General features: G+C 35.6%; 1 protein-coding gene across 10 annotated transcripts in view; it reads right to left on the bottom strand.

The window, feature by feature from the left end:
- The window catches only part of rapgef2b (Rap guanine nucleotide exchange factor 2b), a 401,507-nt gene that overhangs the window by 94,606 nt on the left and 290,858 nt on the right, over window positions 1–16,043 (bottom strand). The window lies entirely within an intron of this gene.

A 16,043-nucleotide genomic window follows, 5' to 3' on the forward strand; every position in this document is an offset into this window, starting at 1 on the left:
AGCATCACCAGACAGCAAAAAGTACAAGTTTACAGCAGGAGACGCCTTTGAATTAAACAGATAGACATCACACAATAAGGCTAGGACTAACACACAAATAAAAAAAAATTATTCAGGATAGACAAGGTGTTCGAAATGCATGCCTGTTTATTTATAGGTTAGTCCATAAAAAACACAAACAGTACATTTGAAAAGAAGCAAATAGTGCCTTATGTGAATCCTCGCTATGTATCAATATTAACATTAGTGTCATAGATGATGTTTTTCTCCTTGTTTATTAAACCACTTTCTGGATAGTGTTCAATGTAAATGGTACCAAAAACAAATGTGACAAGAATTATACAATTAAATATCAATAGGATTTATATACATTCATTTGATGGTTGATTGTTCTCTTTACTTTCTTACTTTACTAAGCATCTTAAAGTTCTGAAGTATTGATTGCAGCTATATTATTAATTATAACTGAATCAATAAAACTAGTAATTAAATCTTTTACACAACATGATTACACATAAAATAAAACAAACATTAAACTAAGAACATTTACTACAAAACAGCTACATTTAGGCAAACAAAACTAACAAAATAAAGCAGAGTCTTGAAATTGTTTCTCAAATGTTTCAAAAGCCTAAAAATCCAACACCAAGCAACTAATGTGAAACATGCATCAGAGGAAAACCAATCAGTTCACACAGGCTCTTCTAACACTCTGATGTAAAAACACTTATCAATGAGACATCTGAAACACATCACGCATGTAAAATAAAGGTGTTGTCAGCTCATCTCTGCGCTTTTACTTCAAACCTGGCCGACAGCCAAACCAAAATTAACATGACACTTGGAGAATAAAAAAGCTGCGAAAAACAAAACTGGAAATGCAGCAGAAAGAAACAAAAGCTTGAGCCAGTATCAGAGATCCTGCTTCCCTAACACACCATCAGAATTTTTTTTTATTGGTTTCTCACTAAAACCATACTCATTGCTGTAACTTAGCACACGAAAAGCTTCTGTCAAATTTCTTTGAAAGCAAATGCAGTACAATATACGAATTCAGAGGACTATTACAGTATCTAAAAATGATAGCTATGCACTCAAATTTTAAGCCTTAGAGTCTTGGCAGAAGAGGCAGATATAATAAATATGAGTAATGAATTAAAAATAGCAATAACTCTGCATGTTTTCAGTTTTCTAATGAACTTTTTCCATCACATAATATAAATTGCCTGAATTATACAACACAAATGGGAATAAGGCACTGTAAATTTTACTTTTAAAAAAAAAAAAATTGTAATTGAGGTTCATATCAATGTCAGGTTGTACTGGTCTCAGAACACAGAGAAACTGTATTAGAAAGGCCACAGCAGACTCTTTTCCTTAGGAGACTGCATTCCTTTAATGTGCAAAGTGACACCCTTTGCATGTTCTGTAACTCCATGATGGCCAGTGTGATTTTTCTATGCTGTAGTCTGCTGGAGCAGTAATATAACTTCAAGAGAGGCCCAATTAATTAACAAGCTAATTAAAAGGGTAGGCTCAGTCTGGGACATACTATGGAAACCCTAAAGGTAGTAACTAAGGAAAGAATTAAAGCAAAACTGAGTGCCATTATGAACAATGCTACATATCCTCTCTAAGACACACATTGAGTATTCTCAGCCTAAGTGTGTCAAGAAATGCTGCTGGGTCTCCTTTATACCAACAGCAATACACCTACATAATGCCTCACTGCGACTGTAAATGCTAAATCAGAAGACTTCTGTCTCTGTGGTCATTCTGTGTGCATTTGAGAGAGGCTTATTTTTTTCTCATAATATTATTATTTATTTATGTATCAATCTTCTGTAAATAGTCAATTTTCTTCCTGGGGATAAATAAAGAATCTCTCTCTCTCTAAAAGATGTTATGAAAAACACTATATGAAAAATGCAAGCAAGTTCTCAAAAAAGTGAAAGTTCAAAAAAATTGTTTTAGAAAAATCCTCCTTTTTACTGCATTATCTGTTTTGCACACTGAGCACTGTGAGGTACAGAATTTAAAGGCACTAAAACAGCAAATCTTTGTGTGCAGTTGTGTGATCATAAATGTCCACAGGCTAGAGGACACTAATTTTTAATTATCCATCCTTTCCATTCATCTTTAGTGATAATAATAATAATAATTTTTTACATTTACATAGCGCTTTTCTCACTACTCAAAGCGCTCTCCACACAGGGAGGACCCAGGAAGCGAACCCACAATCTCCTTACTGCAAAGCAGCAGCACTAATGTTTACTATCCATCCTTCCATTTCATTATATGTGAACACTTATTTTTAATCATCCACTCATCCAATTTTAGGGGTCACATTTTTATTATTCAGTCATCCATTTTTAAACCTGACTAAACAAAGTCAAGGCCGCCAAAGATTATTTCAGCAGTGGCAGAAAGCAAGATGGTCAGGTCTAGAGAGACTGATGTTTATTTAATTTCAATAAAAAGGTTATTGCTAAAAACTCATGTATAACAGTTAATATTCTCAATAAATATCTCTAAATCCAAAAACCCTGGATTCTGAAAGTAAACTGACCCATTAGTGCAGGGCATTTGGCTCAGAGCAAAAAACTCTTTCAATACCCCAAACCTGTCATTCATTTCTCAGATGTCATTTTCTGTTGTCTTCAAAGTTGATGGATCATACTCCATGCCCATGTGTCACCAAACTGTTTCCTATACTTTCAGCAAGCCACCTTTTTAAAAAAAGAACTGCTTTATCTATGCATGCATTCAGTGGTAAAATCAACCCGGGAGAGTGTTAACAGGCGTAAGCAACATTCTACTCCTACAAGGCTTTCACTCCACTCTCATCTTAATTATTTGCCCAAATGCAGGATCTGCACATCAAAGATAAATGAAATAAAAATAAAAAAAAAAACAAATGAAGGAGATCAAAATATTCTGTGACACAAAAAACAGCTTGAGTTACATTAGTAATACTATTCTAACTCTCACCATACCTTGAAGAATGAATTGGCTGCATTCTTTTACAGTAATTTTTGCAAACTTTATAAACATTAATGTGAAACCGTATTTTCTCAAGTAAATTGTGCAAATGAAAACTAAAATTCAAACATTTAACCAACAAGTAAGTGAGGTTGAGTTCTTTTTAATTACAAGTCATTGTCCACATTGAATCTCAGGTTTCAAACCAGCAGACAAATGCATCTGAAAATACACACAAGTTGACTCTGAACTTGGCAACGTCAATAAGGATATTCATGTCAAGGGTTCCTTCCAACAAATGGATGGTCAGAGGCAAGGAAGTTCTCTTTGGCAGGTTACTACTGACTTCCCTTTCCTGAAGCACAATTTGCACTTTCTATGGATCACCTGGGTTCCCTTACATTGAGGGGGTGCAACTCCTGTTAGTAGATGCTGAGTAACAGAGAGGTGGTGACTGAAGATTGTTACAATGAGAGGGTTGAACATCTAAGACACATCTTTAAAGTGTAGTTCTGTTTAACAACCTGTACAACAAAACCCCACAGTATAATAATAATCATAGTCTAATTATAAATGTCCCTTTTTAGATCATAACATGAAAATATGAATGAGACATATTCCCCTTTCCTTTAAAGATGTGGTGCTATCTAAAACGTTCAACTCTTGCTGTTACAGTAGTGGTGCCTCCAAAGTTTAAATGTACTATATGTAGACCTATTCCCTGCTACACTTTCATGATGACGCCTATGTAATAAAGACTTCAGCTTTGCTTGGACATTGTAGGCCTCCCTTTCCTTCCCTCTCTCCCTCAGAGCACTTTAGACTCCCCATTCAACCTCGTACACATCTTAGGGATGTGGGAGGAATCCATATAACCTGGAGAAAATACAAGCAAACAGAGAATATAGAAACTACATACCCACAGTAACTGGGCTGGGACTCATTTTTCAGAAGACATTTGATAAGTCCCACAACAGAGAATTGGCCTCAAACTAAAAGATATGGGAATTCAGAGAATAGTGTGTAGATGGTTGCAAAACTGACTACAACACAGGAAGCAGAGGTTTATAGTGCAAAGAACCTTATCAGAAATGTGCAATGATGAAAGTGGTGTAATTTAAGGGTCAACACTGAGGCTTCTGCTATTTTTAATATACATAAATGATCTGGATAGGAATATAAATCACAAGCTAATTATTTATAAGCTTACAACAAAATGCATCATCAGCAAACTTTTAACAAGCTGGTTATAACTTTGCAGATTATACCAAACTAGGTGGAAAAGAAGGCAATCCAGAATCAGTAGAGTCATTATAGAAGGACTTGACCAGAATAAAGGCTTGAGCAGATTTGTGCCAGATGAAGTTTAATGTAAGCGGACATAAGATATTACATGTACGATATAGAAATGTGAGATTTGAAGGTATAATGGAAGGATCTCAAAATTGTTATACACCTTTATGAAAAGGACCTAGAACTCATGGTGAACTCATTACTGTCTACATCAAGACAGTGTTCAGACGCCGATAAAAATGCTAACAGAATATTAGGTTATATGGCGCCTGATGTGTGAAGTTAAGGGAGGTTATCTATGCAGTTATGGTCTACAAAAGAATGACTAGGCTGATTCCAGGACTGAGAGGTATGGACTATGAGGAGAGATTAAAGAATTTGGACCTTTCAGGGGTGGGGGTTGATTTGTTTTCGATCTTATGTTTGTAAAAATTGATGTATTTGTATGGAATGTTGTGTGATTTTAATAAAATCAAAAAAAAAAAAAGAATTGGAACCTTTATATCTTAAACAAATGGGTGATCAAAAAGCAACATAACTTAAGTTTTCAAAATTGTAAACAGCAATTAGTACAGTGGTTCCAGGCTGTTACTTTAATAGTAGTTCAATAAGAACAATGGGAGATCATTGCAAACTTGTTAAGGGAATTTCACATAAATGTTAAGTTTTTCTTCACACAGAGAACCACACAAGGAACCATTAAACTTAACTTGCTGTTATTCTGGAGAAATTAGGTGGATGGGATTTGTGAGCTTTGTTCTCATCAAAATTTCCCTAATGTCTCAAACCCAGGTATTCATTATTTTGAATTTAAACTGCCCAGACACTTTACACTAATATCTTGACCAGCTGCAAAGGTGAAAGAGAACAAGTTTTACTTTCTGCCCATCTTAGATTAATACAATTTCTACAGTGTATTCAACCTCTGGTCATGGGATCCTGATCTGGAAAAACTAACTGAAACTAGTTTCCATTTATTTTCACATTCACTAAATCCAGTCCAGTTGCCAACCTCAGACATACAGAGCAAAAAAGTATGCACATCTTTGGGATATGGGATCAAAACTGGGATACTCTATGTAAAACTCAAAGACAACAAGGAGAAAACAAGCACACCAGAATGGGGTATGAACCTGGCTGTGCTAACCATTGACTGGATCTCTGTGCCACAATTTGGCAGATGCACTCCAGCTGAACAGTCTAGAAGTACAAAATAACAAAATAAAAGCCATAGTGGGCCACCAAGACCGGCCTCTTAATCCGACATCACATTATGCATCTTCTAGTTTTGGGTGTATATCAAACTTGTCGACCGCATGTTGCTGATTTCATCGCTGGACCATGTTAATTTAAATGAAAAATTGCTGGGCATGTCATTTTTAGAGACTGAGTGCCGACACCCCATTGCTCATCCATGTCTATGGCAGCAAATAACTGTCTGCCTGACAGAGCCGGTGCTGTACAAATGGTTAAGAGTAATGGTGATTTCAAGCTCAATCACAGACCCTTTTTTCTTTTTCCATTCATTCATGGTGTCTAAAACACAAGACAACAGCCATAAAAGCATCTGTTTGTGAGGACCAAAACACCCGTCATCCTTATTTCTCATTGCTGCATTATATGAATTGTACTTCTGGATGAGAATTCATTGGTTGTCATTCAACATGAACACATAGCCTACCATTACAACTAAAGACAAATTAATTTTATTGGTGCGAGTCATTGGGCAAGTCACATTATAAAACTGGCTTCATAGGAGCATACTGCTGACTGCCACAAACTCTCTAAGATTAATTAAAGGCAGGCTACAGCTAGAAATTGCAGGAAAAGTTGTGTAACCTTTAGGCATATGAAATCAAATAAGATTCTACATACTAAACTCAAGTAAGCTAAAAGTGAAACTTCTTCTTGTGATATGTATATATTGTTTAGGAAACCAAGATAGTTTTAATAATGTGTACCTTACAACAGAAATTTTTGAAATCTTCAAATCCACAACTGTCACTGTCTTCTGTGTTAAAATTATTGCAGCAAGCAACCAAATCAACAGTACCCGACAAATACAATTTTAAAACAAATTTGGAGTAGTAGGGTGATATATCGTGTTAGTCATTATGGATGCAATGAGAAGTGAAGCAGAATGACACCTTTTGTTGGCTAACTGAACAGATTACAATATAAAAGCTTTTGAGGCAGCTTGGCCCCTTCTTCTGGCAGGTTGTAGTACAGAAACTGGAGTTCCCTGTGTTTATATATACACTAGGAAAGAAACAGCATTGGAAAACCTTTAAGTGGGTCATCTTCAATGTCAAAAATGAACAGACATCCCCAACCTAAGATTCATTTAGCAACAGAGGAAAACAATGTATAGTTGAGATCTTTTGATAACTGTCCAACTATGTCTTTCGAGGTTTTTGATGAGTTTCCCTTACAATGTAGATCTATAAATCAAATCGACTGGATCAGACAGAGGGATATTCCTCATATCAAAACAAATTTGGGTAAGAGCAAATGGAAATGACTTACAATCTGTTCAACAAAGATTAAAAAATATTGTCTCATATCTTTCTCATAGTGGTGGTCTAATTGTACACAAGTAAATGACAAAATGAAGCCACTTATTGAAAAAATGCCTATTGAAATATAATTACTCAGGAAAATAACTGAAAAGACATTAAAATTCAGATTCATTACACTGATTAAGCAAATAGGTATTTATGAAAACTGAATCCCTATCACAACATGTCTTTTCAAATTACCACTGCTCAACCATACTTACACGCATGGAAGCAATTAAAAACACAAACACATTTTACCAATGGCACATGTAAATGTCTTTTTTGACTAAATTAAAGGTGACAAGGTAATCACTTTAAAAAAATTAAAAAGATTGGGGAATGAGAGCAAATCACATCCCGCTGCAATGGGCAGAGAAAACAACAGAACCTGCAGATGGCTCTTTTATGTCAATGCACCAAATCCCCCTAACGAATAGTTCAGTGACCATTTTAAAAAAGTCTTTTGAGTGCAGGTTTTCAAAATTGCCTGTGTGCAAAGATCATTAGCATACCATGTTAGAAAGCATTTAAATTAACAAGTTAATAAAGGAGGAGACAGCCACACACTGAACCGGCAGGACATTAAAAAGCAAGACAAATTAAGATGATCGACACTGCTGAGATTTTTCACCCTAAACAACAAATCAAATTTTAATTGACAAAGTGTTTAAGAGTCTAGAAACAGAATACTGAGATTCCATTTTTCTAAATGTGCTTGTACATATGAACAAGCAATAATGATAAATATAATAGTATATTCTAATACACCACAAGCAAAATAAACAGTTTCAATAATTCAACTATTGGCACTTGTAACATAAAATATGATTCTTAAATCTGCTTAATGTGCTTTGGTGTAACCAGGGGCTTGTGCCATTCCCAGCAGTGCTGCTGGAAGCAACGATGAGTGGGTTTATGCACAAACCCACATGGAGCCAGTTCAGAATAGCCAATTAACCTAAAGAACACATATTGGAATGCTGGTGGAAAACTGGTATACTGGTATCTGAGCTTCAAACCTCGGACACTTAAGTCTGTTCCCTTGGATAAGGTGGGTTCAGGAAATGATAGTTGGATTTGTGCTGCAGTTTCATTTTTGAATATATTCATGATTTTGGCAGTTTGCAATCAACTTTAATCTATAAACTTCCATACAATGTAGAGTAATAAGGAAGCCAAATGAAGAGATGGGTCAACAAAACCTCTTTCATATTGTGCACGTTCTTAAGAGAACACACTGGGCTTCCAAATCTGTTCAACTGTTGGCTTTAATTAAAGAATGAGTAATATTGTCAATTGTCTAATTAAGCTAATAAAGATTACATTAAAAACACTGCAATGCTAAAGGTAAGTAATACAAGAAACCTTCAGATGACACAATTTGATAAAAGACTGAAGGCAGCAATGAAGCATTCTAGAAGAGCTATTAAATTTATGTCCAAGACATCCTTACAGTGATCCTTTTACTGAAACTGCTTAATCCAATATTTTGGATTGTGGGTTTCAGGAGCTCAAGCTAAGCAAGGCAGGAAATAACACATTGGATAGGAAGCCAAGGGTTCACAGACTTTGACAAATGTCAACGTTTACAGAGCAAAAAATGACCCAATGAAGTAAAGTTAGATAAACTACCAAGAGAAATATATAACTTGCAACAGGAATGAGAAACAAGAAAACAAGAAAACACAGAACACATCTGTATGAAAACCAATACATTTTCCCTTTATATTCATACAACTTTCAGAAACCGGCATAATCTAATTCAGGACTGCACTGTTGGTGTCAGAAATATTCCAATAGTACTGGGTACATGATGGAAACCTACACTGGAATGAGTGCTAGTCCGTCACAAAGCCCACTCATGCACAAACCTAAGGGGGTAATTAATCTAACCTGCATGTCTTTTGGGATGTACAAGGAAAACTTACACAGACTTGAGGAGAACATCCAAACAGACAACAAATGGGCGTGCGGATTGAACCTATGATGTTGGATTTGTGCCAACCTGAGTTAATATGACCATTTTAATTTTACTTCATAAAAAAGACAAAGTTCCAGGTTTATTTCTATGTGGGTTTCAATTCTGTCTTCTTAATGTTAGATTTTTTTTTGGAGTGAAGAACATAGTTAGACTTTGGTCTAGATAGCAAGCCAAATATGCAATGCCAGTATGTTGCCAGACTGTCTGAACTACTGGGCTTCAGGATAAATTTTTATTGCAAATGTCTCTCCTTGAAAAGGTTCCCTGCATGTAGAAAAATATTTTTCCTTTTTTGAAAACCTGACATAAAAGCTTTTGTGGAGAGTTACAAATGACAATAATTGCTACCTCCTCTCAAAATGACGGGTTACACACTCTATTATTCAACTTGTTCTTGTCTTACTTCCAATCCATTATTTTAGTTATTTTACAAATTTATCTCTGATTAATTGACTGAATGTAGCCAATGTTTCATTACAGCTATTAATTTGGAACATTTTACCTCATCTACAAAAATGGCTATTCTTAGGATTTTTTAGTCCACTGATGAAATGCACAAGATAAAGTGAACCTGTGAGTTCTTGGTAAAGAACTGGTGCCACTGCCATGTGCTTTGGCTATCTGGCAATACCAGTTTGGATAAGTAGCAGATCCAAAGAACACTATAGTTTCAAATAAATTTTTTTTGTGGTAAACTTGCTTATCAAGAAACAAAGAAAGAAAGCATAAAGAAAAAACAAAAAACCAAATCCTAACACAGCAATGACTTAAAAAAATCTATATAAACAATGCAAAAAATTATGATTAATGAAGTGTACAGACATGTAAATAAAAGATAAATGATCCATATTTTAGAAAAACATTTTGTGTATCATGCATACAGCTGTGTATTAAACCCATGTAATTTTAATAAAGGATGAAAGAACTGAAACCCCAGTAAACAGAAGGGCAGAAGCCTACTGTGGACCGGGCAACATTACGTTTAACATTTTTGTTCAACTAATTGAATTAATTTTGTTTTGAACAAGGTGCTTAGAAAAAGAAAAAAGAGCAGGAATCAAATCATACAATTTTTTTTGCTGTTATGCCTTGTGTTTTGAATACCGTATATGATGACTTGAAAGCTCAAAGAGGTGGTAACTTGGAAAGGCATGAATCAGAAAAGAAATATCAAATACAAACATCTAAGCAGATTTTACTGAAAATTCCACTAATCCAGATTATAAATTGCTTACCCATTTCAGACTTACAAAAGCCTGATGCCTACAACAGCAACACTATGCACAAGATAAGAATCAAGGCTGGATGGAATTCTCACACATCCAAACTCACTCATATTGGGCTAATGTGGAGTTCTATCTTTAGGATAGAATCTGTGAATCTGCAGATGTGAACCCATGACTCTGAAGCTGCAATGATGCGCTGTGCACCCCAACACTCCACCCAGAAATGATTTTTTATATTACCTACCCCCATATAGCTTGTAGTGGTAGTCAAGAAAAAAAATCATTCTCATGCAGAATGGACAGAATAAAAATATATGCCATAATATAAGCCAATATTGACCAATGCTATATAACGGCAAACAATGTGGAAAAGAAAAACAAAGATCTCACGCTACTGATATCACTCATATAATCCATATGTTAATTATCCATCTGTAAGCTCAAAACATGCAAAATGCATGTTTTTTCTATACTGATCATTCTGGAAGTATACATTTAAAAAAAGTATCTGTATACTGAAAATGTGTAAAAGATGCATATTTTTGTTGCCAGGCGTATGCGCATAGGGCTCTACTAATAGTAATTCCCTGCAGTTCCACAGGTTGGCACTGTGTACCAATGCCTTTTCTCTTCCTCCTAAGCAGACCGGAAGATTGACGGCTTTAACATCGATGACATTTTTTCTGCCATCCATCCACTTGTACCCATCTCTTCCACCCGGAAGTACTTAAAAACAAAGCCATCGTCATCTTTGATATTCTCTGTTACACTCTCATCTGGAAAGACATTTTCTTCAATGCTGTTTTTGCAACGTGTTTTCTTTTTCATTCAGTTATATGGGGTTTGCCTTCAGGTGCCCCAACACTTTGTGTCTCTGTCTCTCTCTCACATTGTACAATGATTATTCCAGAAGTAATCATTTAACAATATTGTAGCAAGAAAGTATGCGTTTTGCATGTTTTCAGAATGCAACTTGATTAACTGACACGAAAATTATGCAATGTGAGTTGACATAACATATTCTTCTCCTTTTTTCCTATGGAAGTTGTTCACACCATTTGCCACTGTACAGCATTGATCACTATAGGCTTCTATTATGTTATAAACTTTTTTTATCCCCATTCTTACTTAAAACAGAAGATTATAAATTTTTCATGCCTACCACTACAAACTACATGAGGTAACATGTAAAAAAAAAAATTACGGTGGGAGTATTCCTTTAAGTGGTAAACAATAATTAGCACCAAATTTAGGTTTCAGCCTAAGTCAACTGCCAAGGGAGATGCAAAAATGCACCCAAAAATGAGTAAACTATTTGCAGATCAGAAAGAAGTAATTCCATATATATATTTTATGTATAAATACAAGTAAAAAAAAACAAAAAAAAAAAAACTATAAATAGACATGCAGTAACTATTAGTAAATGTTCATAAAGAGGGAATTTTAAACTGATATACAATAACTATAGATGGATGTTTATATTCAAGGACCTATGATGGACAGACACTCTGTCCAGGGCTGTCCCTTGTCTTGTGTCCAGTACCTCTGAGACAGGCTCCGCCTCCTCAATCCCCCTAAACCAACCCCACACCAGTCACACTAAAAAGGATTAAGAGCTTAACCCAACTCCTGGGGTACCAGAGTCTATTCAAGTAGTGTTACGTACAGGACAAGAACCATCTCTTGACAGGATACCTGCCCAGGGATTTATGTAGTTCTAATTACTTATCACTGCTCAAGTCTTTGAATGAAAGGCCCCACATATATTTAAGAGTTCTTATACTGTACATGTAGAAGGGACGGTAACCCTGTTAAAGCTTTTTTAATTGCCTGTATTCCTTATTGGTGGTAATAATTAATCTTGCCTTCTTACACTTTTTAAGGTCCTTGGTTTGAATTCTGTTCTAAGCAGTGTGTTTCCATGAAGTCTACAGACTCATATTATGTTTACTTTTTTGTTTTCTCCCCTCTGGGTATTCCAGTTACCTCCCACAGGCATGCAGGGTAATCAGAGAGTCTCATCTGGCACTGTATGAGTCAGTATGCCCCAAAACAGGCTGGTATCCACTTCAAGCTTAATTTCTGCCTTGTTTTCCAAAGCTGGCAGGATACACTTGGGCTCCCAAAACTGCGTAATGAAATAAGAAGCAAGAGGAAACTGAAAGATAGATTTTTTTCACAGTGAACTAGAATGTTCTTAAAATACTGGACTGCTAGCAGCTGATATTAAACATACTCATTAAAATGTCTGTAAAAAGTTGTTTTTTAAATATCAACTGTTTTTAAAAGCAAATCAACCTTGACAGCAAAAGCTTGCCAGTTTTTTTTTATCTATTTCAAAATGCAAAAAGAAAATGAAAACATTTTGAAATAATGCAATCATTTATGGGCAAAAGAGTAGACCACTGCCAACCTCACAGATCCGGCTTCCTAGGCTCGATGTACATATCTTTCACACTTCCAAAGAACAGCAGCTTGAGTTAACTGGTGTTTATAAATTGGACCTGCACAAGTAGAAATGTGGGTGTGTATATGAGGACAAACTGCCATGGACTTGAGCCCTGTCCAGGGCTGTCTCCTATCTTGCTCTTGATGCTACCAAGATTGGCTCTGACCCCTCCTCAACACTGAAGCAGTTATAAAAGTGTTAATGAAAAAAATAAGTAATTGCAACAAAATAGAGTGTATTTAAACAGTAACATATGTAATATGGGCTCTGTTGCATACAATTCTCTTAGGAGCAAGCTGTTGTGAGCTTATTGAGAGACATATGTATATTGCCTTTATTGGCTATGTATGAAGATTATTTTGATCTGTTAAATGCTGTATGTCAACTACTGAATCCTTGAGTGTTCATTAAATTAAAAAAGACTCATAACGTCTATTATGTGTTCTGACTGATACTCCTTGAAATCAATGTGCATAGATAGAGTGAGACAGGAAGACAGAGAGATAGGGATTCCTCCTTTGCATTCTCCTCACTCAGGCCTCGCTTTCTGTCAAGCACCCCACTACACTCCACTTGTCTACAATGCAAATCCTGCAGACTATGCCAAGTGTTCAGTGCAGAGTGTAGAAAAGAGAGTTGGTTTTGAAAGCCTATGTAATCCAGACATTGCAGACCCATGGCAGTTTATGATGGTGTAAATGTCTATATTGAGATTGACTGTAGCATGATTCCATAACAAAACAACACTTAAGGAAGCATTTCCCAATTCTATTAACTACTTCTATTAGTAGTATTAGTATAGAACAGCTACTTTTTCCTCCAGTTCTCTACTTTGGGTTGGTAGCATCATGATCCTCCCAAGCAAATTGTGTTTATTATGCTCTATGGCTACAGGTATGAAAATTCAGCTCTTATGTATTTACGCATTTACACCTTTATATTGCAAATACAATGCCAAGGCACTTTTTGAGAATACAGATTAAGTATTATACACGTGCAGAATAGAAAAATTAAGTGATCTGCTGAAGGTCACACAGTGAGCAAGTCTAGGAAAATTTGCATTAAAAATACCAGCTCTTTAGCTACACAATGAGGAACTCTCTCAATGTTACAGACATAAATGCTGTTAGATAGCCTGGTGGTATGCTACAATACAGCTTGACTGATGGCAATGCAAAAAGCAGTGCGTGGATGGGAGTGTGGGCTGCAGTAATGGACTGGGATATTGTAACTATTTCTTCCAGGACCTTATGATCTGCTTTAGCACAGGTACCTTACTGTTAAGGAGGTAGTAAGTAACAAATTAAGAGAGGGTCCATGATGACAGATACAGTGTTTTTAGAATTACTAAAAAGTGCCGTTGATCCCTTTTAATAAGACAGGTGTTGTTTAGAGGTCCTCAGTGATTTTGGGTAGCTAAGAACTCTCCTTTGCTGATGTAGACCATTCTAAAATTCAGTTACTTCCACTTTCTGGTTTTTATTCCTTCCTACTCAGACAACCAGATAATTACAATTTATTACTTTGATAACTGCTGTATATTAATTGCTATGGTTGTATTTATCAATCTATGTCTGATGCACTATGTTAATGTATTGTGCACTTTACTGTCATTGCATTTTTGATATTCCTGCACCAAAGGGTGTAGCAGCACATAAATTTCATTACATAGGCTCTGTATCTATGGATGTACTGAACTTATTTTTTTCACATATCCCAAAAACAGAGAATATGTGTGTGGGTGTCCTGTTATAGTCAGGCACTTTATGTGGGGTTGGTTCCAGCTTTTTATGCTTCTAGAATAAAATTTTAGCCTCTAAAATAGTAAACTTAATTAAACAGGGTCTCTTTGGCCGAATGGAGTAAGAATGGCTTGTAGTTCTACTGAAGCTCCATTTTGAGGCACCATATTATAGTGTGCCCCTGGAGTTAGTGCAGAACATAATCATTTACTGTACACACAGTATGAGTAGGACAAGAGCGTCAAGTGAAGAGTAATGGCTGAAAGTCAGCTTTAGGAGTGGTTTATGAAGTATTTCTTTTGACTGGAATTGACTGGAAACAGTCGATTCCAGTACAGGCCCTGCTTTTCTTTCTAGATCTGTCAGTGAGACACTGGGAGAGTATTGGATTTAATTCGGTAGGCTGCCTTGAGTAATCAGTTGGACATGACTATACTTTATAGGGCTGGGCAAATGTAGTATCACATATAGATAATTTAACTTCTGAAACTGAACTGATAAAAGATGTTCTCCCGAAACCAATTACATCACTGGAATGCTCTGAATGTTAGTGCACACAGAGCATATTAAGTTTCTCTTTTATTACATTAAATAGGTCACAAGAAACCTGGCTAGTAAAACTTCTTATATTTCTGGGAGCAAATCTTTGGTTCCTATGGAAATTCTACTCTAGAAAGAATTCTACTATCAGCGTGCAGCACTGGGAACCTTGACAAGCTGTCACTTAGAAATTCTATCCTACTGTATAAGCTTGTGACTGGGCATGAATGATAAGTCTCTTCACATTTCAGTAATCTGAACACACAGATACTGAAAAAAAAATTAAAATTGACTTCTTGTTAGAATAATTGTACACAACAAATCAGAAAACAGTTTCTCCCAAAAAATCACAGACTGACAACTAGCTGTTGGTAGATGGCTGATAGCAAAGGATGAATTTCTTTAGTATAAAATCAGGGCATGAAAATGCCAGCTGTTCACTGCAACGCAAAATCAGGTATTATTAGGTTGAGCTGTGCCATTATTATATCTGCAGTTTAGCTTTAATGATTTGTTTCAGTCACTCAGAAAGGTTCTAATGCTTCTAATCCCTTTTTAACCTGTTCTGATATACTGGGGGAGTAAGCACTATATAAACCATCTGTTGAAAAATGTAGAGTTCTGCTAATAAATGATATAGAGAAAAAATATACTGATTGTTTCCCTTATTTCCTCGTTGTCAAAAGAAATATTTTTTAAATGATCTTTATATTCATTAGGAAATTCAAATCAATTCCTCCCAAAAACCAGTGACCTTTGCCAAGTCAAGGGTATGTCACCAGTATGTTAAAATCCTCAAACACGACACACCCAGGTCTGTCAGATCCACTCTAGAAAGGAATATTTCTTGTCAGTTAGGCAACAGAATAGGCACAATGTAAAGGATTTTGTGTGGAATCAAATAAGATACATCTTCTACCAGTGACACCTTAAAACGCAGAGAAAAACGAAGCATTTAAAATTTTGCTGTTATAAGTATTTGACATTATTGACTAGATTAAGCACTGTGTAGGATTCAGAAAGTATTCAGACCCTTTCACTTTCTTCACACTTTATTGTATTGTAGATTTAATTTTAAATGGATAAATAGCCATTTTGCTCATCAATCTATACTCAATAACTCAATGATAAAATTTATAATCTTTATGTCACTTTATTAAATATCAAAAACTGAAAATATCTCATTCAGACCTCTTAAATCAGTACTTCGTATAAGGCCCTTTGGTAGCAATTATAGCTTTGAGTCTTCAAGGGTAAGTTTCTACTGGCTTT

This window comes from Erpetoichthys calabaricus, chromosome 5, assembly GCF_900747795.2.
Source record: "Erpetoichthys calabaricus chromosome 5, fErpCal1.3, whole genome shotgun sequence".
Lineage (NCBI taxonomy): Eukaryota > Metazoa > Chordata > Cladistia > Polypteriformes > Polypteridae > Erpetoichthys > Erpetoichthys calabaricus.